This window comes from Trachemys scripta, chromosome 8 (assembly GCF_013100865.1).
Source record: "Trachemys scripta elegans isolate TJP31775 chromosome 8, CAS_Tse_1.0, whole genome shotgun sequence".
Taxonomy (NCBI): domain Eukaryota; kingdom Metazoa; phylum Chordata; order Testudines; family Emydidae; genus Trachemys; species Trachemys scripta.
In genome coordinates, this window is record NC_048305.1 from 14,792,742 (window position 1) to 14,815,234 (window position 22,493).

The following is a 22,493-nucleotide window of genomic DNA, read 5'->3' on the forward strand; positions in this document are numbered from 1 at the left end:
CTTTAAGACTAACAGAAGTATTGGGAGCATAAGCTTTCGTGGGTAAGAACCTCACTTCTTCAGATGCAAGATGTCTTGCATCTGAAGAAGTGAGGTTCTTACCCACGAAAGCTTATGCTCCCAATACTTCTGTTAGTCTTAAAGGTGCCACAGGACCCTCTGTTGCTTTTTATAAGGCTGTAGGAAGTTTTGCTTTTCAAAGATAAATGACCTGCCTTGTTTGATTTATGTGACTAATGTGGCTGGATTTCAATTAGAATCTATGAATGCATAATACTAATTTCACCACAACTCTTTTCCATTCGGGTATTTCATTCTGCATTCATTTATTGTTGCTCACTCCTGGTTTTTGTTTGTCTTGTGAACTGAGAATGCTTTTGTTCAAGGCTCTTTCTTTACATGCCAGCTATCACTGGAATGGGAGCACATGGAACCCATTGGTGCCTGAAGTGTTGCCTTTTACCGTAAGTACTTTTGTATGTGTAGCTTATACCATGTTTTATAAGATGACTGGGTATTTGCATTTGTCTGACGTGTTAGTGCACACCTGTTTTCCCGTCAGTTGCCTGCCGTTTCCAGCTAACACATACAGCCCAATGTAAGTAAATACGTGAGAACAGGTTCACACCAAATAATCTAACCTAGTTCAAATATTAACGAGAATTGTGCTCTCTGCACACATGCAAAAGTATCATTTTGAAACACTGATCTTGATAAAGGCATCTATCTCTGAAACTGAAACATTGGTACCTGTGCAGGGGAGATAGCACGCAGGTGTTAATCCAGCAATGTGTGTTTAGACAGTCCCAAGAGTGCAGGAGGGGATTGCACTCGATGGAACTTTCTCATCTACACCAGAAAATTACTAGGGGGTCACCCACATCATCGCTTCTGTTGGCCAAGCTCATTGCACCCACCAGGGGCTCCTGGCATCCCTCCGTTCCACCCCACCAGACCTCAGTGTGCCATCCTCCCAAACTCTGTCTATTTCAGGGCCTCCCTGCAACTACCCCAGCCTCCCTTTGCCAGGGGTGTGCCCTCCCATTCCAAGGTCCGCCATTCTCCCCTTCATGGCAGGGGCTCTGTGTGTGCCCCCGTTCTCACCACGCTCCACCACCTGCGTTCCTTCTGCCCCATGTCAAGTTTCCCCCTTTCTCCCCCAAGCCAGGAGCTCTGTCTATCCCCCCATACCCGTCTTCTCCCTGGCAGAGGCTCTGAGTGCACCCCCATTCCTCTCTTTCCTCTGTGCCCCCATTCTTTCCTTCCCCCCAAGCCAAGGTCCCCCAATTTATACCCCCGGCCAAGGGTTCTGTGTGGCCCCAATCCTGTCCTGCCAGGGACAGAGTTCATGCCCCATGTTTGAGCATCTCTTAGTCTAAATGTGCTTTAGTGGATTTCTTAGCCTGCATGATGTGGTCTTAAAGCCAATATGTAAGAAAAGATCTTTGCACTTCAGAGCAAGTACGATCAGGTGATTAGAACAGGGCAGAAGATGTCAGGAGACCTGAATTCTATTCCCAAGTCTCTAAGCTCCCTGTGTAACGTTCAGCTTTAATACCTCCATTTGTAGATGGGAGTCTTGCCAGCAGAGATGTTTGCAGCAATGATATTTTGTAAAGTTCTGTGAGATCTCAAGAAGGAAGATGAAAATAGTATTATTATTACATGTAAAATATTGCCTTAAAATAGAGTTAACCCACAGAGCCGCTTCCATTGCACCTCAAGAAATTTACCTACATGTTCTGAGCCTCATTTTTAAAATCTGTAGCATCTTTTTGAGATAATAATACTAACCAGCCTGGATGTAACTGTAGGTAACATAAATCCTGCATATAGCAAATTTTATCTTTTTTTTTTTTTTAACCAATTGTGAGATTAAGACTCAGAGGTTCAATTACTTGCTTTTTGTAGCACTGTGGTACAGTTGTTTAAAGCAGGATTGTAATCTTTCCTTGACACTGATTTACTGTATGATCTTCGGCAAGTGACTTAACCTTGGTTCACTTTTGATCCTCAGTATTGCCAGATATGAAATGGGGACAATAATAATTAAATAAACTTTGTAAAGTATTAAGGCCAATCTGTGGGACTAGAACATGGGGCTTCCTTGGTTTCTGCCCTGTCTTTAATTCAGTAGTTCACATGGCTTTTGTGGGATGGAAAAGGAGAGACCATTCTTCCTCACTGAAATTTTTGCAGGCCTCAACTTTGAAAATTCCCGCTATGCTTCCTGGTGAAACTGTCATGATTTCATAAGCACTTTGCATTTGTCTCATAACTCAACCCCCAACATTTTCAGTCTCCTGAAATTTCACTAATTCTGCGTTTCAGAGGACACACCATCACACAGAAAAATCTTGGAAAAGTCTTGTTGCAGGTGTCTTTTGTCACCAGTTTTATCCATTCCTCAGTGAGACCCGAAGCAAGGCGCCAGTGTAATTAACAAGACGTTTTGCCAGCAGAATCCTGTGTTGTTCCATTTTTACATCCTTTCTGAGGTAACCCTTGGGAATGCCTTCTGCTTTTCATAGTTGCAACAGCATTGTTACCTTCCCACCCATTGGTTTGTTGCTCTTTGGTTCAGTTTGGCTCCTCAGAAATGGCTTTGTTGTATTAAAATGAGTCTCTGCCTCACTTCGATGTTTCTGTTTCAGCTTTCAGTGCTCCCCTGTTGTTTGTGCTGGCTCGTGTGTGCAACCAGAAATCTTTAATTTCCCATTTCACAGCGCCATTCTCACAGCTGGTACATATGATACCTGAGGTACACTAGCGTGGCCTGGCCTGTGAAACTGACAGAGTGTGTGGGGGGGTAGGGTCTGGCTGATAACTAATGCCATTAAATGCTAATGAGCACAGAGCCTGTGAGAGAATGCTTCCTGAATCGCAGAATGTCCCCTGTACTGAAAGCCATGCAGCGCTATTTAGGGTCAGACCCTCCATATCTCTGAGATTCTGGGCCCTGCTGGAGTCCTGCCTGGCACAACTTAGAGTGGCCCTTCTAAATTATATGCAGAGTAGTTGTAGCTGTGTCCGTCCTACTCTCCCTTGAATGGTCCCTTAGAATATGTGCTAATTATTTATGCTAAACAATCTGTTCCACCTTGTAGTTAGCTGTGACGCTCGGCGTACCTTTCCCAGACCTGAAGAAGAGCTCTGTGTAAGCTCTAGAGCTGGTCTCTCTCACCAACAAAAGTTGGTCCAATAAAAGATATTACCTCACCCACCTTATCTCCTTTCTGAATTCTGGCAGTCTCTAATGACTACCTATGGGCTTCCCTGATGGCCTCCAGCTAAGTGAACTCTTGCTGCGCCCATTCTCTTACTGACACACCTTCAACATGCACATGACAGGTGCTTTATTTAACAGTGGGTGACTGGTGCCTTCTCTATTCTTGTGGTAGCCAAAGTAATAAAATTCAACCACATTTTGAAATTATAACGACACTGTGTAAACACTAGATTTTATAACCAGATACATCTGCTAAGGCACATAGTTAGTATTGCTTACACAACCCTTACTCATGTGAGCAGCTGAGCACTCATTCCTGTTGACTTCAGTGGGACTGAGAGCACTTAGCTGCTCGCAGGATGGGGCCCTTTCTAGGAACTCCTATTCTTTTAGGCTGTGTGAGGCACCGGTGAAGTTTCAGGCAAGTTAATGGTATGTTGGCTATAATACAATGAGATAATGACGTGGAAGGAGGTCCCAGGTCAGAGTTGCCAGCCATGTACATCCAGGAACAGCCGTATGTCCTGTATTTAGAAACCTGTAGAACTCCAAGATTCTGGCTCTTAACGCGCTTTTAAAAAGCGAAGTAAGAAAAATGAATGAAACGTGACACGATGGCTGTGAATGCGCTAGCATTGTTCTTCCCATTTCCCACCATTGCGCCGCCAGGTGCAGCCCATCAGGGACAGTGATGGGAAATGAGCTAATGCAGGCTGGCCACTTGCATTTGAGCCACAACGTCACCTACACCTGCTCAGCATTACGGTTGATCTACACTGAAAAGTTACATTGGCATCACTACATCTCACAGGGGTGTGAAAAATCCATACCCCTGAGAGATTAGTTCAGTCAACCTACCCCCAGAGTGGACCGCGCTAGGTCAGTGGAAGAATTCTTCCATCAACCTAGCTGCTGCCTCTCAGGGAGGTGTATTATCTATGCTTCAGCTGTGCCACTGTAGCATTTTAAGTGTAGACCTAGCCCGTCTGCAGCCTGTCTGCATTAGCACTCCTCCTGTTGCTAGCTTGGTGGGAGCTGCATCTGTAGTAGTGTGATTGTGTGAAATCTGAAGAAAAATTCTAGGTCACTGGGTTAAATTCATTCCTGGTGCAACTCCACTGAAGTCAATCAGCCACACCTGGGGTGAAGTTTAACCATGGTATCTAGTTTAACTTGATCTTTTAAGGTGGATTAGAGGCAGGCTGCCTGGTGGCTGACTGATACTGATACTCACACCTGGCAGCGCATACAGTGCTGTGTTGTATATTTACAAAATGGGCACTGACTTTTTTAAAACTGTTAATCCAATAATACTAACTAACTTTAGGATAACTGGATGTCATGGATTTTCCACAAGCATAAAAAAAGTTTCTCCATGCATGTAAAGGGGGATCATATAACTTTTGTTTTTAACCCAAGCAAATACACTGTGCAGTTGTTCTGATGCCCAAAATCTTCTTAATTTGTATATGCAGTGTTGTTGTAGTGGTGTTTGTCCCAGGATATTACAGAGACAAAGTGGGTGAGATGATATCTTTTATTGGCCCAACTTCTGTTGGTGAGAGAGACACGCTTTCAACCTTTTGGGTTATGTAAGTTCAAAAGCTTGTATCTCTCACCAGCAGAAGTTGGTCTAATAAAAGATATTACCTCATCCACCTTGTCCTTCTCAATTTCTAGTCTAACGCTGCCATCTGCTGTCTGAAAATTGTATTCTCTTTGTGCTTGAATGATTACCCTCTGCTGTAGTTATGTATTACTCCATAGTTACCCTTAGGAATATTAGAGGGTGTTTCAGAACTCAGAAATTCAAGGATTGGATTTAGGTGCATGAAGTGATAGGTTATATATAGCAAACAAGTCATAATGAATAATTTTGCTGATTAATTTTGCCTCTTTCTCTCACACACATTGTCCTCAAACAGATAAGTGAAATGTTGAGAGGAAGGATGGTTTAATGGTTAGCCTGGGACTTGGGAGAACTGGGTTCAATCCCCTGCTCTGCTAACTATCTTGTATAACTTACTGGGTCTTTCTGTGCCTCAGTTCCCCGCCTGTAAAAGGAGGGTACTAGCACTTTCCTACTTCATAGGGGTGTTATGAAGAGAAATACATTAAAGATTGTGAGGTGCCAAGATAAACAGTAATGGGTATGAGAGAGAGATTTTGCTTCTACTGTATAAAGAGACTAACAGGTTTGTTTGTTTGTTTGTTTGTTTTTACAGTTTTACTTTCTTACCTAAAAATTAAGACTGTCAAGACTAGTCTTCCTAGGTTTTTCAGGAAGACTTCTTGACATTGGGAGAAACTCGGAGCATGTGTATTGTGAGCCTGGCATCTTTACTGAAGGGATGAGGTTGGTGAATCTTTAACAAAGACAATATTTGTCCAAACTGTGTATTTTTCATTGTAGTTAAATATAAGTGCTAACAAGAACACCCAGATAGGAATAGTTTTAAACAATCTAACTAAAAATCTCTTCCTCTTTCAATTGCACAATTTCAGTCTCTTGCGATCTCATAATTTCAGTAGTTTTCTAGTCAGCTTAGAGTCTTCTAGGGTCTGAAATCCTTTTTTTTTCCTCTTAAAAACAAGAGGAACCCCCTTCCTTTACTATGATCACTACCTTTCTTTTTTTAATAAGAAACCTTACAGACTGCTTGTATAGATTGTAGAGACAAAAAGAGATCATAAACCCATTTTTCCCTCTTCACTGCTCACATTTTACATTCACTTTTCATGAGCATTTGTGCCAGCAAATCTTATTTGTAGAAAGGGATCACAAACAGAGCATGAAGACAGTGAAGGCAAATTCATTAACAACTCCAAATGAATATTCCTGGGGAACTCTTTTTTTTCACTCACCAGCTGAAGTGAGAGCTGCTGTAATGTAATGGAAGAGGGTCAGGTTCCAGGAGGTGCCCCTCTCTGTTGTGAGGTGTATTTGAGACTGTAGTACAGGTTATGAGCACGGTTTTTATACACATAAATACATAGGTATACAGACTGAGTTATAAATCTATCTCACAATGACTGTAAGTTCAGAATGTTACATGCTTTCATAAAATACCTCACTCAGCATATTTTTAAACCCAATAACCTTATTTACAAACCGTTGATTCAGTTGCCTACTCTTTGGGGTTCAGACCCCCTGTTCTCCCACTGGGGTGTCTGGACCCTGATTGTCACACCTCCATTGGTTCAACAGCTGGAGCTCAGGAGTGCAAGCTAGTGGTGAGGTTGCTACTGGATAAATATAGGCTGCTCAGCATGTAAGACTGGCCTCTGTGCAAACTCAGTAAAGATCTCTTTCCCACAACTCTGCCTGCTGCATTGCCAATGAAATAAGCGCTATCAAATGACAGGTAGTTTTTAAAACAAAGCTTTAATTGCCATCATATCTGATTTCCCTGTGAGCCCATAGTAGCAGCTCTCTGCCTTTCCCCTGTTTATACCAGCCTTATTGCTGTTGTATTTGAGTGCCTGACCTGTTTTAAAGCAGGGCTTTGGAGCTGTGCTCCGGCTCCCCTCCAGCTCCAGGCAAAAGCCTGCAGCTCCACTGCTCCAAAGCCCTGTTTTAAAGTTAAAATCTACCTCTGTTTCTCTCCTTTTCTCCCGTTGATTGCATGTTGGGTGTGGGAATTATAGTATTGTTGCTTTTAGTAGTAGAATATCCTGGCCTACGCAGACAACCCTGAGAGTCTCCAACAAATGCTTGACATCACCAGCCAACCGGATGGGACTCCGCTTCAGTGCTAGGAAGTGCGTATCCCTGCATAGGTAGATTTTAAGTGATTATAAGCCAAAGCACAACAAGTCAGATTTGGTCAAATGAAATAAAAGCAAAACGCATTCTAAGCTGATCTTAACACTTTCAATGTCCTTAAAAACTTAGATGCTTCTCACCACAGGCTGGCTGGTTACTTTTCAGTCAGGCTCTCCCCTTTGATCAGCGTTTCAGTTGCTTGGTGGTGGTGGTGGTGTCTGTAGATGTAGGTGGAAGAGAACGAGCATAGCAAAATGTCTCTCCCTTTTATCATGTCCTTTCTTTCCTCTTGGCTTTGTCCCACACCACCCTTCAGAGTCAGATGGCATTACCTCATCGCAGTACCAAACAGACCAAAGGAAGGGGGTGACTCCCTCGAGGGTCTAACAGATTCTTTTGTTGCTGCCTAAGTCAGTGTCCTTTGTTCCTGTGAGGCTGGGCCATCCATGCCCTGACAAGGTGTGAACTGCCTCTCTGCTCTTGGAGAGTTTTTGCATGGGCTTGCTTTAAGCCATGAGGATACATTTTCAGCCTCATAACTATATACATGAAATTATAACCTATAACCGTACTCAAGTATCAGGGGGTAGCCGTGTTAGTCTGTATCTACAAAAACAACAAGGAGTCTGGTGGCACCTTAAAGACTAACAGATTTATTTGGGCATAAGCTTTCATGGGTAAAAACCTCACTTCTTCGGATGCATAGAGTGAAAGTTACAGATGCAGGCATTATATCCTGACACATGGAGAGCAGGGAGTTACTTCGCAAGTGGAGAACCAGTGTAGACAGGGCCAATTCAATCAGGGTGGATGTAGTCCACTCCCAATAATAGATGAGGAGGTGTCAATTCCAAGAGAGGAAAAGCTGCTTCTGTAATGAGCCAGCCACTCCCAGTCCCTATTCAAGCCCAGATTAATGGTGTTAAATTTGCAAATGAATTTTAGTTCTGCTGTTTCTCTTTGAAGTCTGTTTCTGAAGTTTTTTTGTTCAATGATAGTGACTTTTAAATCTGTAATAGAATGACCAGGGAGATTGAAGTGTTCACTTACTGGCTTATGTATGTTACCATTCCTGATGTCCGATTTGTGTCCATTTATTCTTTTGTGGAGGGACTGTCCAGTTTGGCCAATGTACATGGCAGAGGGGCATTGCTGGCACATGATGGCATATATAACATTAGTGGATGTGCAGGTGAATGAGCCCTTGATGGTGTGGCTGATGTGGTTGGGTCCTCTGATGGTGTCGCCAGAGTAGATATGGGGACAGAGTAGGCAGCGAGGTTTGCTACAGGGATTGGTTCCTGGGTTGGTGTTTCTGTGGTGTGGTGTGTAGTTGCTGGTGAGTATTTGCTTCAGGTTGGGGGGTTGTCTGTAAGCGAGGACTGGCCTGCCTCCCAAGGTCTGTGAGAGTGAAGGATCATTTTCCAGGATAGGTTGTAGATCATGGATAATGCGCTGGAGAGGTTTTAGCTGGGGGCTGTATGTGATGGCCAGTGGTGCTCTGTTATTGTCCTTGTTGGGCCTATCCTGTAGTAGGTGATTTCTGGGTACCCGTCTTGCTCTGTCAATCTGTTTCCTCACTTCCCCAGGTGGGTATTGTAGTTTTACGAATGCTTGATAAAGATCTTGTAGATGTTTGTCTCTGTCTGAGGGGTTGGAGCAAATTCGGTTGTATCTTAAGGCTTGGCTGTAGACAATGGATCATGTGATGTGTCTTGGATGGAAGCTGGAGGCATGTAGGTACGTATAGCAGTCAGTCGGTTTCCGGTATAGGGTGGTGTTTATGTGACCATCATTTATTTGCACTGTAGTATCCAGGAAGTGGATCTCTTGTGTGGACTGGTCCAGGCTGAGGTTGATGGTGGGGTGGAAATTGTTGAAGTCCAGGTGGAATTCTTCAAGGGCCTCCTTTCCGTGGGTCCATATGATGAAGATGTCATCAGTGTAGTGCAAGTAGAGGAGGGGCACTAGGGGACGAGAGCTGAGGAAGCGTTGTTCTAAGTCAGCCATAAAAATGTTGGCATACCGTGGGGCCATGCGGGTACCCATAGCAGTGCCACTGACTTGAAGGTATACGTTGTCCCCAAATCTGAAGTGGTTGTGGGTGAGGACAAAGTCACAAAGCTCAGCCACCAGGCTTGCTGTGGCCTCATCAGGGATACTGTTCCTGACAGCTTGTGGAATATTGGTGTAAAGTGCTTCTACATCCATGGTGGCCAGGATGGTGTTTTCAGGAAGAACACCAATGCATTGTAGTTCCCTCAGGAAGTCGGTGGTGTCTCAAAGATAGCTGGGAGTGCTGGTAGCGTAGGGTCTGAGGAGAGAGTCCAAATAGCCAGATAATCCTGCTGTAAGAGTGCCAATGCCTGAGATGATGGGGCGTCCAGGGTTTCCGGATTTATGGATCTTGGGTAGCCGATAGAATACCCCTGGTCGGGGTTCTGGGGGTGTGTCCATGTAGATTTGTTCCCGTACTGTAGCTGGGAATTTCTTGAGCAGATGATGTAGTTTCTTTTGGTATTCCTCAGTGGGATCAGAGGATAGTGGCCTGTAGAATGTGGTCTTGGAGAATTACCTGGCAGCCTCCTGTTCATAATCCGACCTGTTCATTATGACTACAGCACCTCCTTTGTCAGCCCCTTTGATGATAATGTCAGAGTTGTTTCTGAGGCTGTGGATGGCATTGCGTTGTGTACGGCTGAGGTTATGGGACAAGTGATGCTGTTTGTCCACAATTTCAGCCTGTGCACGTCTGCGGAAGCACTCTATGTAGAGGTCCAGTCTGTTATTTCGACCGTCAGGAAGAGTCCACGCAGAGTTCTTCTTCTTATAGTGTTGGTAGGAGGGTTCCTGTGGGTCAGTGCACTGTTCAGTGGTGCGTTGAAAATATTCCTTGAGTCGGAGACGACGAAAGTAGGCTTCTAGATCACCGCAGAACTGTATCGTGTTTGTGAGGATGGTGGGACAGAAAGAGAGTCCCCGAGATAGGACAGATTCTTCTGCTGGGCTGTGTGTGGTTGGAAAGATTGACAATGTTGTTAGATGAGTTGAGGGTACCACTGTTGTAGCCCCCTGTGACAGGTAGGCGTTTAGATAGCTTACTGTCCTTTTTCCTCTGTAGAGAAGTGAAGTGTGCATTGTAAATGGCTTGTCTCATTTTTGTAAAGTCCAGCCACGTGGAAGTTTGTGTGGAAGGTTGGTATTGTATGAGAGTCTCCAGTTCTGAGAGTTCATTTTTGATCTTCTCCTGTCTCCTGTACAGGATGCTGATCAGGTGGTTCCTCAGTTTCTTTGAGAGTGTGTGGCACAGTCTCTCACCATAGTCAGTGTAGTATGTTGATTGCAATGGATTTTTTTACCTTCAGTCCATTTGGTATGATGTCCATCTGTTTGCCTTTGGAGAGGAAGATGATGTCTGTTTGTATCTGTGCAAGTTTTTTGTTGAGGTAGATGGATTTCCACTCCATACGGCTAAATCTAGTGCCTTGCATGGTGTCAAGTATCAGGGGGTAGCCGTGTTAGTCTGTATCTACAAAAACAACAAGGAGTCTGGTGGCACCTTAAAGACTAACAGATTTATTTGGGCATACACTTCCGTGGGTAAAAACCTCACTTCTTCGGATGCATAGAGTGAAAGTTACAGATGCAGGCATTATATACTGACACATGGAGAGCAGGGAGTTACTTCGCAAGTGGAGAACCAGTGTTGACAGGGCCAATTCAATCAGGGTGGATGTAGTCCACTCCCAATAATAGATGAGGAGGTGTCAATTCCAGGAGAGGAAAAGCTGCTTCTGTAATGAGCCAGCCACTCCTATAACATTACTGTAACAATTACTATAACATCACTATTACAGCAACGCCCAGTGCATTATGAGCCTTCCGAAGACACCCAACATGACAAACTTTGCATTGGCTATCACAAAATCATTTTATAAAGATGAACATGGGGGTGTAGGTGTTTCCCTGAGGTACAGAGCATCACAACAACCTACCCTAAATTCTCAATACTGAGGGACAATCTTCACTCATTGCTATATTTGCTTTCCACATCCGACTCTCTGTATAACTTTTCATGAGTGATGTCCCCGAATACTTGGATGCTAATATCTAAACTGTATTTTTAAATTTATTCACCTACATTTGGGTTCTTGCTGATTATGCACTATATCTATCTTATGACTTTGCAACTACAAAGTTTGTTTTTTAAATAATCCAAGCACTATACCCAGATGTACAGACACTCTTTTCTTAACCTGTGTACTATACAATTTTTTTAACGTTAGCTTTAATACATTTTTAAAATCTGTTAACTATTGTGGAAAGTAAAATCAAAGAGGTGAGCTTTGCCCTTTATTGGGACGGTGCTGAGGTTTGCTGTCATTCTAATTTTGTAGGGAAATGAAGTCTACAGCTTGAGAATCAGCCATTAGGAGAGCTGTCTCCTGTGCTCATGAGACTCTTATGCTTGTCATTTACACAGCTGTTTCTCCTGAGGGGCATAGCTGTCACAGGGTGTCATGGCTTCAGAGGGAGAGGTGATCTCTCACAGGTAGCTTGCACCAGTCCCATGAAAGGCTTTGAATATCAAGTCCAAAACTTTGGATGTGACTTGGCATTCAAGAGGGCCCAGGTGCAGAGAACTGAACACTATGGTGATGGTTTCAGAGTAACAGCCGTGTTAGTCTGTATCCGCAAAAAGAAGAACAGGAGTACTTGTGGCACCTTAGAGACTAACAAATTTATTAGAGCATAAGCTTTCGTGGACTACAGCCCACTTCTTCGGATGCATATAGAATGGAACATATATTGAGGAGATATATATACACACATACAGAGAGCATAAACAGGTGGGAGTTGTCTTACCAACTCTGAGAGGCCAATTAATTAAGAGAAAAAAAACTTTTGAAGTGATAATCAAGCTAGCCCAGTACAGACAGTTTGATAATAAGTGTGAGAATACTTACAAGGGGAGATAGAGTCAATGTTTGTAATGGCTCAGCCATTCCCAGTCCTTATTCAAACCTACATCAAGAAAGATTGGCCACTCCGACAGTCATTGGAGCCTGGGAGGAAAAGTGTTCAGCATCCACCACTTGTTGAATCAAGGAAGATTTTGTTACCACCCTTACACATCAAGCTGGGTCTGATGAAGAACTTTGTCAAGGCCATTGACAAAACACAAGCAGCTTTCAAGTACCTCCGTGGAAAATTTCCAAGGTTAAGTGATGCTAAGATAAAGGAAGGTGTCTTTGTTGGTCCTCAGATTCGTGAACTTCTTCGAGATGATGCATTTGACCATGCACTGCGTGGCAAGGAAAAGACGGCATGGAAAGCCTTCCAGTTAGTGGCAATAAATTTTCTCGGAAACAACAAGGCAGTCAACTACAGGTTGTTGGTGGAAAACCTCCTCAAGGCATACAAAAGCCTTGGTTGCAACATGTCACTAAAGATAAATTTTTTGCACTCGCATCTAGATTTTTTTCCACCGAACTGCGGAGCAGTGAGCGACGAGCACGGCGAGCGATTTCACCAGGACATTGCAACAATGGAGAAACGCTATCAGGGCAAATGGAGCCCATCAATGCTTGCAGACTATTGCTGGACAGTGACAAGAGATGCTCCATTTAATGAATACAAGAGACAAGCCAAGAAGCGCCGAGTAGACACTGAATAGGACTAAACTATGTACATAATATTTTTTTGCATTTTGTTTCATAATAAATTTTATTTATATAACGCTTTTGCTGATTTTTAAAGTGTTACATAAACAGGACAGGTGAAATATTATCATGTAGAGCAACCATAAACACATGAAAAGACCTAGGTTTACAATTTATGATTAAAACTCTACTATCTACACAATATACATAGACATAAAATGTAAAAACTTAAATATCTTAGAAACAGTAGCCAATCAGTTGTTTTAATTGTCATATTTGAATTCAGCACATCAAAATACATAATAAATAGCACATTTTATCTCTGAAGCAAACGACTTCTCAAAAATTGTAGACCAGTGTAATCAGAGAGCAGATGACCATGATGGAGGGGGATATGCTCTTCAGAACATTTTCTTCTTCCCACTAGAGTTGTCTGGGTTCAGTTTCAGCCAGCTGTTCTTTCTCCAGGGCTTCATGTCTTCCAGGCAATGAGCTGGAAGATAATGCTGTTTCCATGAAGAGGTAGGGTTAGGTATTGTCTTTGTGTTACTGGCATTTGAGTATGTGTTGACACATGGTCTCCCCCAGTGACTTCATGGAAACATTGAGTAAGGTAATAATCCTGAAACTGGTCTGAAGGGGAGGAATAGTTGCTCATAATGACCCTCTCAGAGGAAGATTAGGAGCTATTTCAGCTTGATCCTCTTCACTACTATGTCTCTACAGAGGGACAGTCATATTTCATGTTCAGTAGAATCAAATGCCATTGTGGTATGCAGAGAATGAGTATGGATCTATGCCCCTGGGTCATGGAGAAGAGGAGGTCGTTCTGGATCAGCATAACCTCTGCAGCCTCTTTCCCCTCTTCTTTCTGGTAGCTGATGGGTATGGCTGGAGATAGTTCTTTCCTGGCTTGCTCAGCTTGCTCAGAAATGGAAGTTTAGATTCTGAAGTTCATTTTGGAAGGTTGGTTGGCAGACTAGGGCGGGATAACACTAAAGTCTTAACACTCTGTTGGTGGGGATAGGCTGACATCAGGTTAATTGTCCTCCCTTCATTGGTCTGTGCTTATTTGGAAAATGGGTGTCAGTCCTGCGTACCAGAAGATGGCAAACTTATGTAATTTTATCTTTGATTCAAACAATTCTTTATCTTGCTTCCCTGTGTAGGTCCACAAGGTAAGTAACAGACTTGCCCTTTATGATTTCTAAGGATGTTGACTCATAGATTTGGTTTCGCATTGGAGCAGGATGTACAATAACATTTCTCGCCGAGAGCTGGAAAGGGTGAGAGTGACTTAATAGTGTCAGTGGCCGCTGGCTGACCTTTTCTGGCTAGATTGTTCTCTTCCTTCAAGGGCCTAATCCAAAACCCAGTAAAGTCACTGGAAGTATTTACTCTTACTTCCGTGGTGCTTGGACCCTAAACTGCTATCACCTGCTCACACTCTTTCATAAGGTTCAATACAAATTTGGTACAGGTTAAATCACCAGGCACTGTTTTTATTAGAGATGGCCGCAAATGAGAACACTGGTCATAATCCTCCTGAACTTTCGTGGATTTGATCTAGATCTGAATTTCAAAGCTTCAGGCCTCTTTGTATACAAAATCAGAATACCAATTATTTATTTAAAATCGGTTTGGATAGCAACTCTGTGTCTTCTCCACATTTCTAGTCCTTATGTCTAGTATTTGTGCATTTTCCTGTCCTTGGGCTCAGAAGGGGGACTGCATAGCTTGTAAACTCTTCAGCATAGGGGATCAGTCTTATGTATAACAAAATCAGAGGAAATAGGGAAAGAACATAAGCAAGTTATACCTGTTACTTCAGCTTTTCTTTAAAAGTCTTTTTCATCTTTCAGAGTCTATACAACTACCACAAGACAAAATAGACTAACAAGTCTGATGCAAACATTGCAAATGTTTGTTTCACTTGTTCGTCAATATTTCAGAGCAAATTGTTAAATGCATTTCACAATGGATGTAATGTCCTGTTCCTATAACACTTTTTTTTTGAAAACATCAGGTCCCATTTGTGGAATATGAAACAATTCATAGCTGTATACATATTAAAAATTGGTACATGTTACTCCGTACTATTTAGTTGTGCATCAGAGGCCAAGATAGACATTGCTCTCTTGTCATTAGCCATTAGCTCAGGATTAATGAAACACATAGTTTTTATATTAGTCAATCATAAGTATCAATGAAAGGGGACCACTTTGTTTCAGATACTTGTCCAATGATCCAATAAGGTATGCCTTCAATGCAAAGTTAACTCAGGTGACTGGCACCTGGATCTGAGCCCCTCGGTTAGCCTACCCCGGGTGTGAGCAGACACACAGCAATGCCTGACTATATCCTCACTGGTGATGCGCTTTCCCATGTGCATTGCTAGAACTTCTGGAGGCTTCCATGAACTTCCATGGTTCTTTGTTTTGCAGTAAGCTGAGCCGCTCTGATTCTCCCCCATTGAATTGTGGGAGAACTTGTCTGTCCTTGTAGGGGCATGAGGAATTGTGGGAATCCTTTGGTGGACTATAAATACAGTACTCAGGATTTTGTCTATATCCTCACGGCAAAAGGAGCATGTTACTAACATGCTCCTTTTGCCGTGAGGATATATGTTACTAGCCTAAGTGAAAGCAGCACAGAGGTTTTAACCCATAACCCAAGCAGGGCCAGCTAGCTTGAGCTGAAAGCATTACTCGCTTCAGGTGAGTGGGTTTTGTGTGTGGACTGGAGGGGGGATAGAGGCAACTCCGAGTCAGAGCCCGAGTTAACTCCTGCAGTAAAGTAATTTGAAAGAAATCCTTTGTAGGCATTTTTTTGATTGCTGTTTAAATTGTTTGGTGGAAAAAATGACCTAACCTGACCATATGTGGGTTTTGTTAGTGAAATCCCCAGGACCACATATATCGTCTCCGTGGTCTCCCAGAATAATTGTGCTGTCTCACACCTCTGCCCTATGTGAATGAAAGTCCCTGGTTCTCACCTCTCAGCAGGATTTGGTCTGTAACCCAGCTGATGCAATTTCAGTAGGGGCTCCAGGAAGCCCTATTATATGTATCGATTTAAATATCTTTTTATCTTCTGTGAATCACTTGACATTTAGAAAATACTTTAATCCTCTTGTGCCTGTCAAGAATCAACACTCCACTGGTTCTGAAGTGATGTCAGTCTGAGGCTGTTAAATGTTTGAATCTATGTATTCATGTTGGACTGCTGAGTTGTGAGCATACACATTCAGTCAAAAAAAATTACACATAGAATCATAGAACTAGAAGGGACCTTGAAAAGTCATCTAGTCCAGTCCCCTGCACTCATGGCAGAACTAAGCATTACCTAGACTGTTCCTGACAGGTGTTTTTCTAACCTGCTCTTAAAAATCTCCAATGATGGAGATTCCACAACAACAACAACATAAAGGCTGCAGTCAGCATTGAGTAGCAAAGGGGAAGTACAAACCCCATGTTAAAATTCTGTACGTTTCTGATCTGGTGGAGTTAGAGACTATTCTCTCTATTCAGGTTCTAGATCCCACTCACCACCATGGCATCAAAGTGGCCCTGCAGACATTGTGTAACAACAGTGACTAATGTCTCTCAGGCGAAGTTCTTCTCCATTCCTTCTTGACATGGAGAGCCCAGTGACCTGAAACTCTCCTTTAACCTGCCAAGAAGGATAGGGATCTGCATCACAGCTAGTGGGTCACATCTTAGAGTATCTGCTTTTTGTAACTCCCATGGAACACCTCATTTCTATACTGTCCAAAGACACGGCATAATTGATATAATGGCTGCAAAGCAGCTGCAAAACCCGCTTGGATCAGAAACTGTTTTGAGAAACTGTAATGTGTGACAGGGATTCTTAGAAACTCTGTTAACATTCTGCCAACAAAATGAAGGGAAGTTTGGGCTGAAACCCCTAAGATGGATGGAGAGAGGATTTAACCCATCAGAATAGCTGTCTAACTGACTGCATCAAACAGCAGGTATTTTCAAGATTCTTTTCTGAAATAGGATCTGTCCCCCTGGTCTCCCCAAAGGCTTTTCATCTTCCCTACACTGACCCAGCCAGTCACACAGCAGCTCATTCAGATTGCTGATGATAATACAAGGTAACAGATGTCCAGTGGCCGTGCATTATCAGTTTGTACACTCCACTGTGTAATCTAGCGCTGTCCCCACGCAGCTTTAGCACACACATGCTCTCTTAACAAAATTCCAAAACAAAACACTCCCTTGCACACACTTCTCTCCCTGGGAGGAGGACAGAACAAACATGTGACAGGTGTTTGTCACAACACAGATGTTACTGTGATAAGCGCAGTATGAGACCTATCTAGAATAGAATAGGGACTGGAACATGCTCAATGCAGACAGAATCTCTAGAGAATTTAGCTGTCAAACTCTAACAAACTATTGGGCATAGAGGAAATGAATTTTTTCAGACTCATAGCTTGGTCAAATTTGGGTGAATTTTCACAGGGATGACTAAAAGTGACACCAAAGTGACTCCCTTGCCAAATTGCAATTCTCTGCTCCAAAGCAAGAGGGCACTAGAGCTTCTCAGTGAAACCATTGTAAGAACTTTTTTAACCTGGCAAAACAATGCATTTTCCCCTAATCTTATTCCTGGAAACAGATGAACCATTTTAGCTGAAATTTTCCAAAAAAAATTCAGGCAAACACTTGGCATGGAAAAGTTCAGGTTGAAATGTTTAAGTCTAGCAGTTATAAGCAACTGACAACAGGGTCTTATAATGGAAAGTGCTGATCAACTTTAGCTACATATTTTGGGCACTTTTGCTACATAAATAACATAGCACATAATATTTTTAGAAAGATTGTTACACATACATTTACACACTACAGGGAGAGCTTGTAGTGATCCTAGATTTTGGTTGCCTAACAACTTTCCATTGTTAAGGTTTCTTACAACATTTTTTTTTTTTTGAGACGCTCTCACACCACCATTATTTGCATCAAGCCTTTGCTATCTGGCAGCAGGAATCACCTCAGGCTACGGAACTGCCTTTTCTTTGTCCCGACAAAATTCCATTAAGATTTAGCTCAGATACCGAGTTTTAAAAGTTGCTATTTCCTTTCTCTCACATGTTCCTCAGTAAAAATGTTGGCAGACTGCCAAAGTCACTAAACATTCTCAGGATGGGCTCATGTCATTCCCCAAGCAGCAGGAGCACACCTGGCACCGGAGACACCCGGGAGCTGCCTAAGCTCTATAGCGAGGGGAAGGGAGGGAGGAAAGGGAGCCAGGCTGGGATCCCTCCAAACTGAGGAGGGAACCGCGGCCAATGGGAGCTTCAGGGGCGGCGCCTGTGGATGGGCAGTGTGCTGAGCTGCCTGGCCTCACCTCCACCTAGGAGCTGGAGGGACATGCTGGCCACTTCCCAGGAACTGCCTAAGGTAAGCACCACCCAGAGCCCGCACCCCTCACCCTCACCTCCTCCGGCACCCCAACCACTGCCCCAGCCCAGTGAAAATGAGCAAGTGAGTGATGGTGGGGGAGAGCAAGCGATGGAGTAAGTGGGGCGGAGCCTCGGAGAAGGGGCGATGTAAAGGTGGGGCCTCACGGAGGGGACAAGGCAGGGGTGGGGCAAGGGTGTTTGGTTTCGTGCAATTTAGAAAGTTGGCAACCCTAATCCCCACCCTTTCTGGAAAAACAACCTCCTCTTGCTGCCATCTTACTCCTTTTAGCTGGAGTAGTACAGAAGTCTGTGCGTCAATGCTGAAGGTTCAGGTTTCAAAGCTTGCGGATGTTGTGGGGAGGGGGAGTTGTACATAATAATGTTTGTTTTTCTTCACCATAAATCTGGCATTTCTTAACTTCTGAGTGCTTGACTTTGCAACCTCAATAACATTATTTGAACAGGTTTTGTGTGTAATATCAGCCTGTACGGCCACAATCTATTAGAAAATGTAATATGCCTTAACTGATTTCTAATTGGTATAGCTGGGTTAGGATTTATTTATCACTGTACAATGCATTCGCTGGAACCCACTGAAATGCAAACCGATTCTGAGAACAAAACTGCTGACTGTAGACATTTGCTACCTGTCACAGGGGAAAGTAATATAGCCAGAATCCCCTTAGGTGTATGCCTACCAAAGGAAAAGTCAGCTTCCTGTGAACCAAATGATAAAATGCAGCCATAATGTAAACTGCATGAAATAATAAACTGTTACAATACATTTTACCTTATACTGTAATTTTGCACATTCATTACTGTAGGAGTGAATCGCTCCCAAATCAGTTACCGGCAAAAATATTTCCCATGGATTTCCCCTTGGAAAGTATCTGTTTTGGGGTTTGTGCATCCATATATACATGCACACACATATAACAATGTATAATATGGGGAGAGGAGCACACGGGACTGGGCTTTTTCTCCTAGCCATGCCTTTTACTTTTGTGGAGTGGTGCTGCAGGGTTCTCTGTTCATCGCAATGTACCAACCTGGAGCAGCGAAGCGGGATGATGCTGCTAATTTAGCCTAAATGGCTGCTATTATTCTGTGTACCAGTAGAGCTCACATTTATGTCATTCCTTGTGATATTCTGTAAGGAAAGGATAATCAGGTTGTTTCCTAGTTAGAAATGGCTTTTTGCCATGTTGAGGTGCAATGGGGAAGGGTCTGAACATTTCCCCCCTTAAATATCATTTTATTTTGAACTAATTTCTTATGCTTATGTGACCAGGGTCCCAGTGGGGGCCAGCTGAGCTCACTCAATTAGGGTGAACCGCAAAGAATGGGGCAGACAAACCCAAAAGCTGGTGGCTATTCCAATACTTAGATTTACCAAGCCAGCATAAAACAGCTTCTTTATTACCTCACTGGTTGCCCAAAAACCAACACCACAGTTCCCTTAAAGTGACCCAGCCTCAGGCCTCCATCCAGGTACCCAAGTCAAATATGATGAATGTAGTAAGATGAGGCCCTGAAACATAACCTCTTGTGTCAGAGGCCCAGTCTGAGGCCTGAAGCCTGAACCAAAGTACTTCCAGGCCTTGCTAAGCAAAAGCTGGGCTGTGAGCCAGAGGCAGGCCTCACAGAAGTTGGCGAGAAGAGGGTTGTTAGAAGCAGGTGCATTCACATATAAATGCTAATAAGAGGAACTTGGGCCAAGATGGCACCTGGACAGCCCGATACAAGGACACTCCATAGACTTAACAAGGAACAGGCAGGTGCCTCTTAAAGACAGGGTCAAAAGGACAGCATGATGGATAGATCTGTCTGTTTGAAACAACATGATCAAAGGAGGAGACAGCTCCCAATGAGTAAAGGGGCTGTACTTCAATACGTCAGTAGGGATGAGTAATCTGTCCTGTAACTGTATAAACGTAGGTCCCAGACTGCGCATCTTTGTCCAGACTAGGGGGCAGTGGAGTGTCCCGCCGCTGACTGAGCTGCGTCCATTGCCAGGGGGCACACATTCATAGTATGTCCTGGAGAGTCTATAGGAAACTATTACTGTGCTTCGTTTGACAATAAACCTGGCTCGGGTTCCTTTGTACCTTACTAGAGTCTGTGGTCTATGGGGGTTCTTTCGGGGTCTGCTGTGTCAGCTATCTGCGCAGAGCTGGGGCAGCACGCAGAGGGGACACGCACGCAGCCAACTGTTATCATCATCGAACAAGAGCAGAGCACCACATCGGTAGCTACTGACAACAACGAAGATTTCTGAAAATCATATTTCATCATATAAAATAAAAGGTTCTACCAATCCCCAAGGATCAGACACATTACCTCCCACGTTACTGAATATTCCAGATCTTACCCAAATACACGCATACAGCCAATTCTTATTAACTAAACTAAAATTTATTAAAAAATGAGAGAGAGAGTATAGGCTAAAAGATCCATATACATACAGACATGAGTTTAATTCTTAAGGTTTAGATTCACAGCAGAGATGGCGAGTTTTGTAGTTGCAGAGTTCTTTCAGAAATAGGTTATACGTCCTTAGGCATATGCAGCATATGCAGCTGCCTAGGGCACCATGAAATTTGGAGCATGGTGCCCTAGGCCACTGCGTGCTGCCTACGTGGCAGCACCAGCCCTGGTGACCAGCCCTATCCCTCGGCCAGCCCCCTCCTGCAAGGGGCAGGGCTGTCTCTAGGGAGGTGTGGGGCCCTGGACAACTCCCTCTGGCCTGCCTCTTACCCTTGCCCCCTGCTCCGCCCCCGGCCCACCCCCACTTCACCTCTTCCCCCAGCCACCCCGCACTCACCGGCAGCGGCGGGAAGCGGAGCAACCCGGCCCCCGCTCTACTCCACTCTGCTTCCCGCCGCTGGTGAATGTGGGGTAAAGATCGCCTCCCACTCCTCACTGGCAGCTGGAAATTGAGAGACGCGGCCCCCAGCCCGCTCCACCTCTCTTGCCCCGGCCCAAGCCATGTGGCTCGGGTTGGGGAAAGGACCACCCCCGGCTCTCACCGGCAGCGGGAAGTGGAGTGCTGCGGCTGGGAGCTGGTGGAGTAGAGGGGGCTGGGGCTGGGCTGCTCCGCTTCCCACCGGTGAGTGTGTGTGTGGGGGGGAATCCCTTCCCCAAACCCCCTCCCCCGAGTACACATCTGGGGCCAGGCAAGGGAAGCGGAGTGGGCTGCTCCCAGCCCCCCGCTAATCTCCTGGGCCACTCTGGGCCCGTGGGGCCCCCCACAGCTCCTGCCTCCCAGACCTGGGGGGGGAGGGAGCGGCATAGGGCACCCAAATGGCTAGGGACGGCCTTGGTTATAGTACAATGTCCAATATCATTGCAGAGTGTTCCAGCTTAGGACTGGGATCTTATTTCTTATGACTTGCGCTTCCCCTGTATGAAGCCTTAAGCAGATCTGAAATGACAGAATCAGGACCCAAGGGTCTTTTTCTACAGTGTTCTAGCATCCACTTCACCATGCAGTCCTGGATAATCAATAGGCTTTCGATGTAACCTTTTGCTTTCTAAACACCACTAGTAATTAGTTAACCAATTAACATAGGGCAATTTTTCCATTAGGCAGTCTATCACAAACTACAAAGAGACATATAGACAATGACATTACTTCACCCAAGATTCATCGAAATGTTCATATTGCATTTTGATCTCTGAATTAGTAGCTATCATGTCAGACAGGTAGCATCTAAGAGTTGGTCCATACTAACCCCCCAGTTCGAACTAAGATATGCAACTTCAGCTACGTGAATAACGTAGCTGAAGTCGAAGTATCTTAGTTCGAACTACAAGGTACTTACCGCGGGTCCACACGCGGCAGGCAGGCAGGCTCCCCCGTCGACTCCGCGTACTCCTCTCGCGTCTAGATAAGACGCAATAAATCGATCCCAGAAGATCGATTGCTTACTGCCGAACCTGGAGGTAAGTATAGACGTACCCTAAGATGCACACAATTAGCATCACTTCATGACCATTCGCATACCTTTCTAACATGACTTTAAAGGTGGGCTTTGGGTCATTCTGCCTGCAAGCTGTTTAACCCTTTCTGGCCATGAGTTATATTTTATATAAGATTTGCTGCAATTACATAACAGTGGTAGCAACAATGCCTTGCATGGTTATATTTTAATTAGACAACATCACAGCTTGATATATTCATTGGTTGTGATAAATTGGAGGGAAAGGGAGTGGGTAAAGCATTTCCCTTGTAGAATGTATAAGCTTAGGACATACCATTAAATATCTGTTGTACAGAAAAGATAGCTTGATCTAGCTACACAGGAGTGTATTTCCATATCTTAAAGGCTGAATTACTTCATACTGGTGTCTGTCTACAGAGGCGATGCTTATAATCCAGCTCTCTTTAGATTCTCTTCTATG

At 44.0% G+C, this 22,493-nt stretch overlaps 1 long non-coding RNA gene across 3 annotated transcripts in view; it reads left to right on the top strand.

Moving 5' to 3' along the window:
• Positions 1-22,493, top strand: part of LOC117882048 — a 37,979-nt gene that overhangs the window by 9,027 nt on the left and 6,459 nt on the right. For all 3 annotated transcript variants that reach the window (XR_004646925.1, XR_004646924.1, XR_004646923.1), the window contains 3 exons: positions 407-464; positions 2,332-2,498; positions 5,455-5,585. This is a non-coding gene — a long non-coding RNA (uncharacterized LOC117882048). The remainder of the gene's footprint in view (positions 1-406; positions 465-2,331; positions 2,499-5,454; positions 5,586-22,493) is intronic.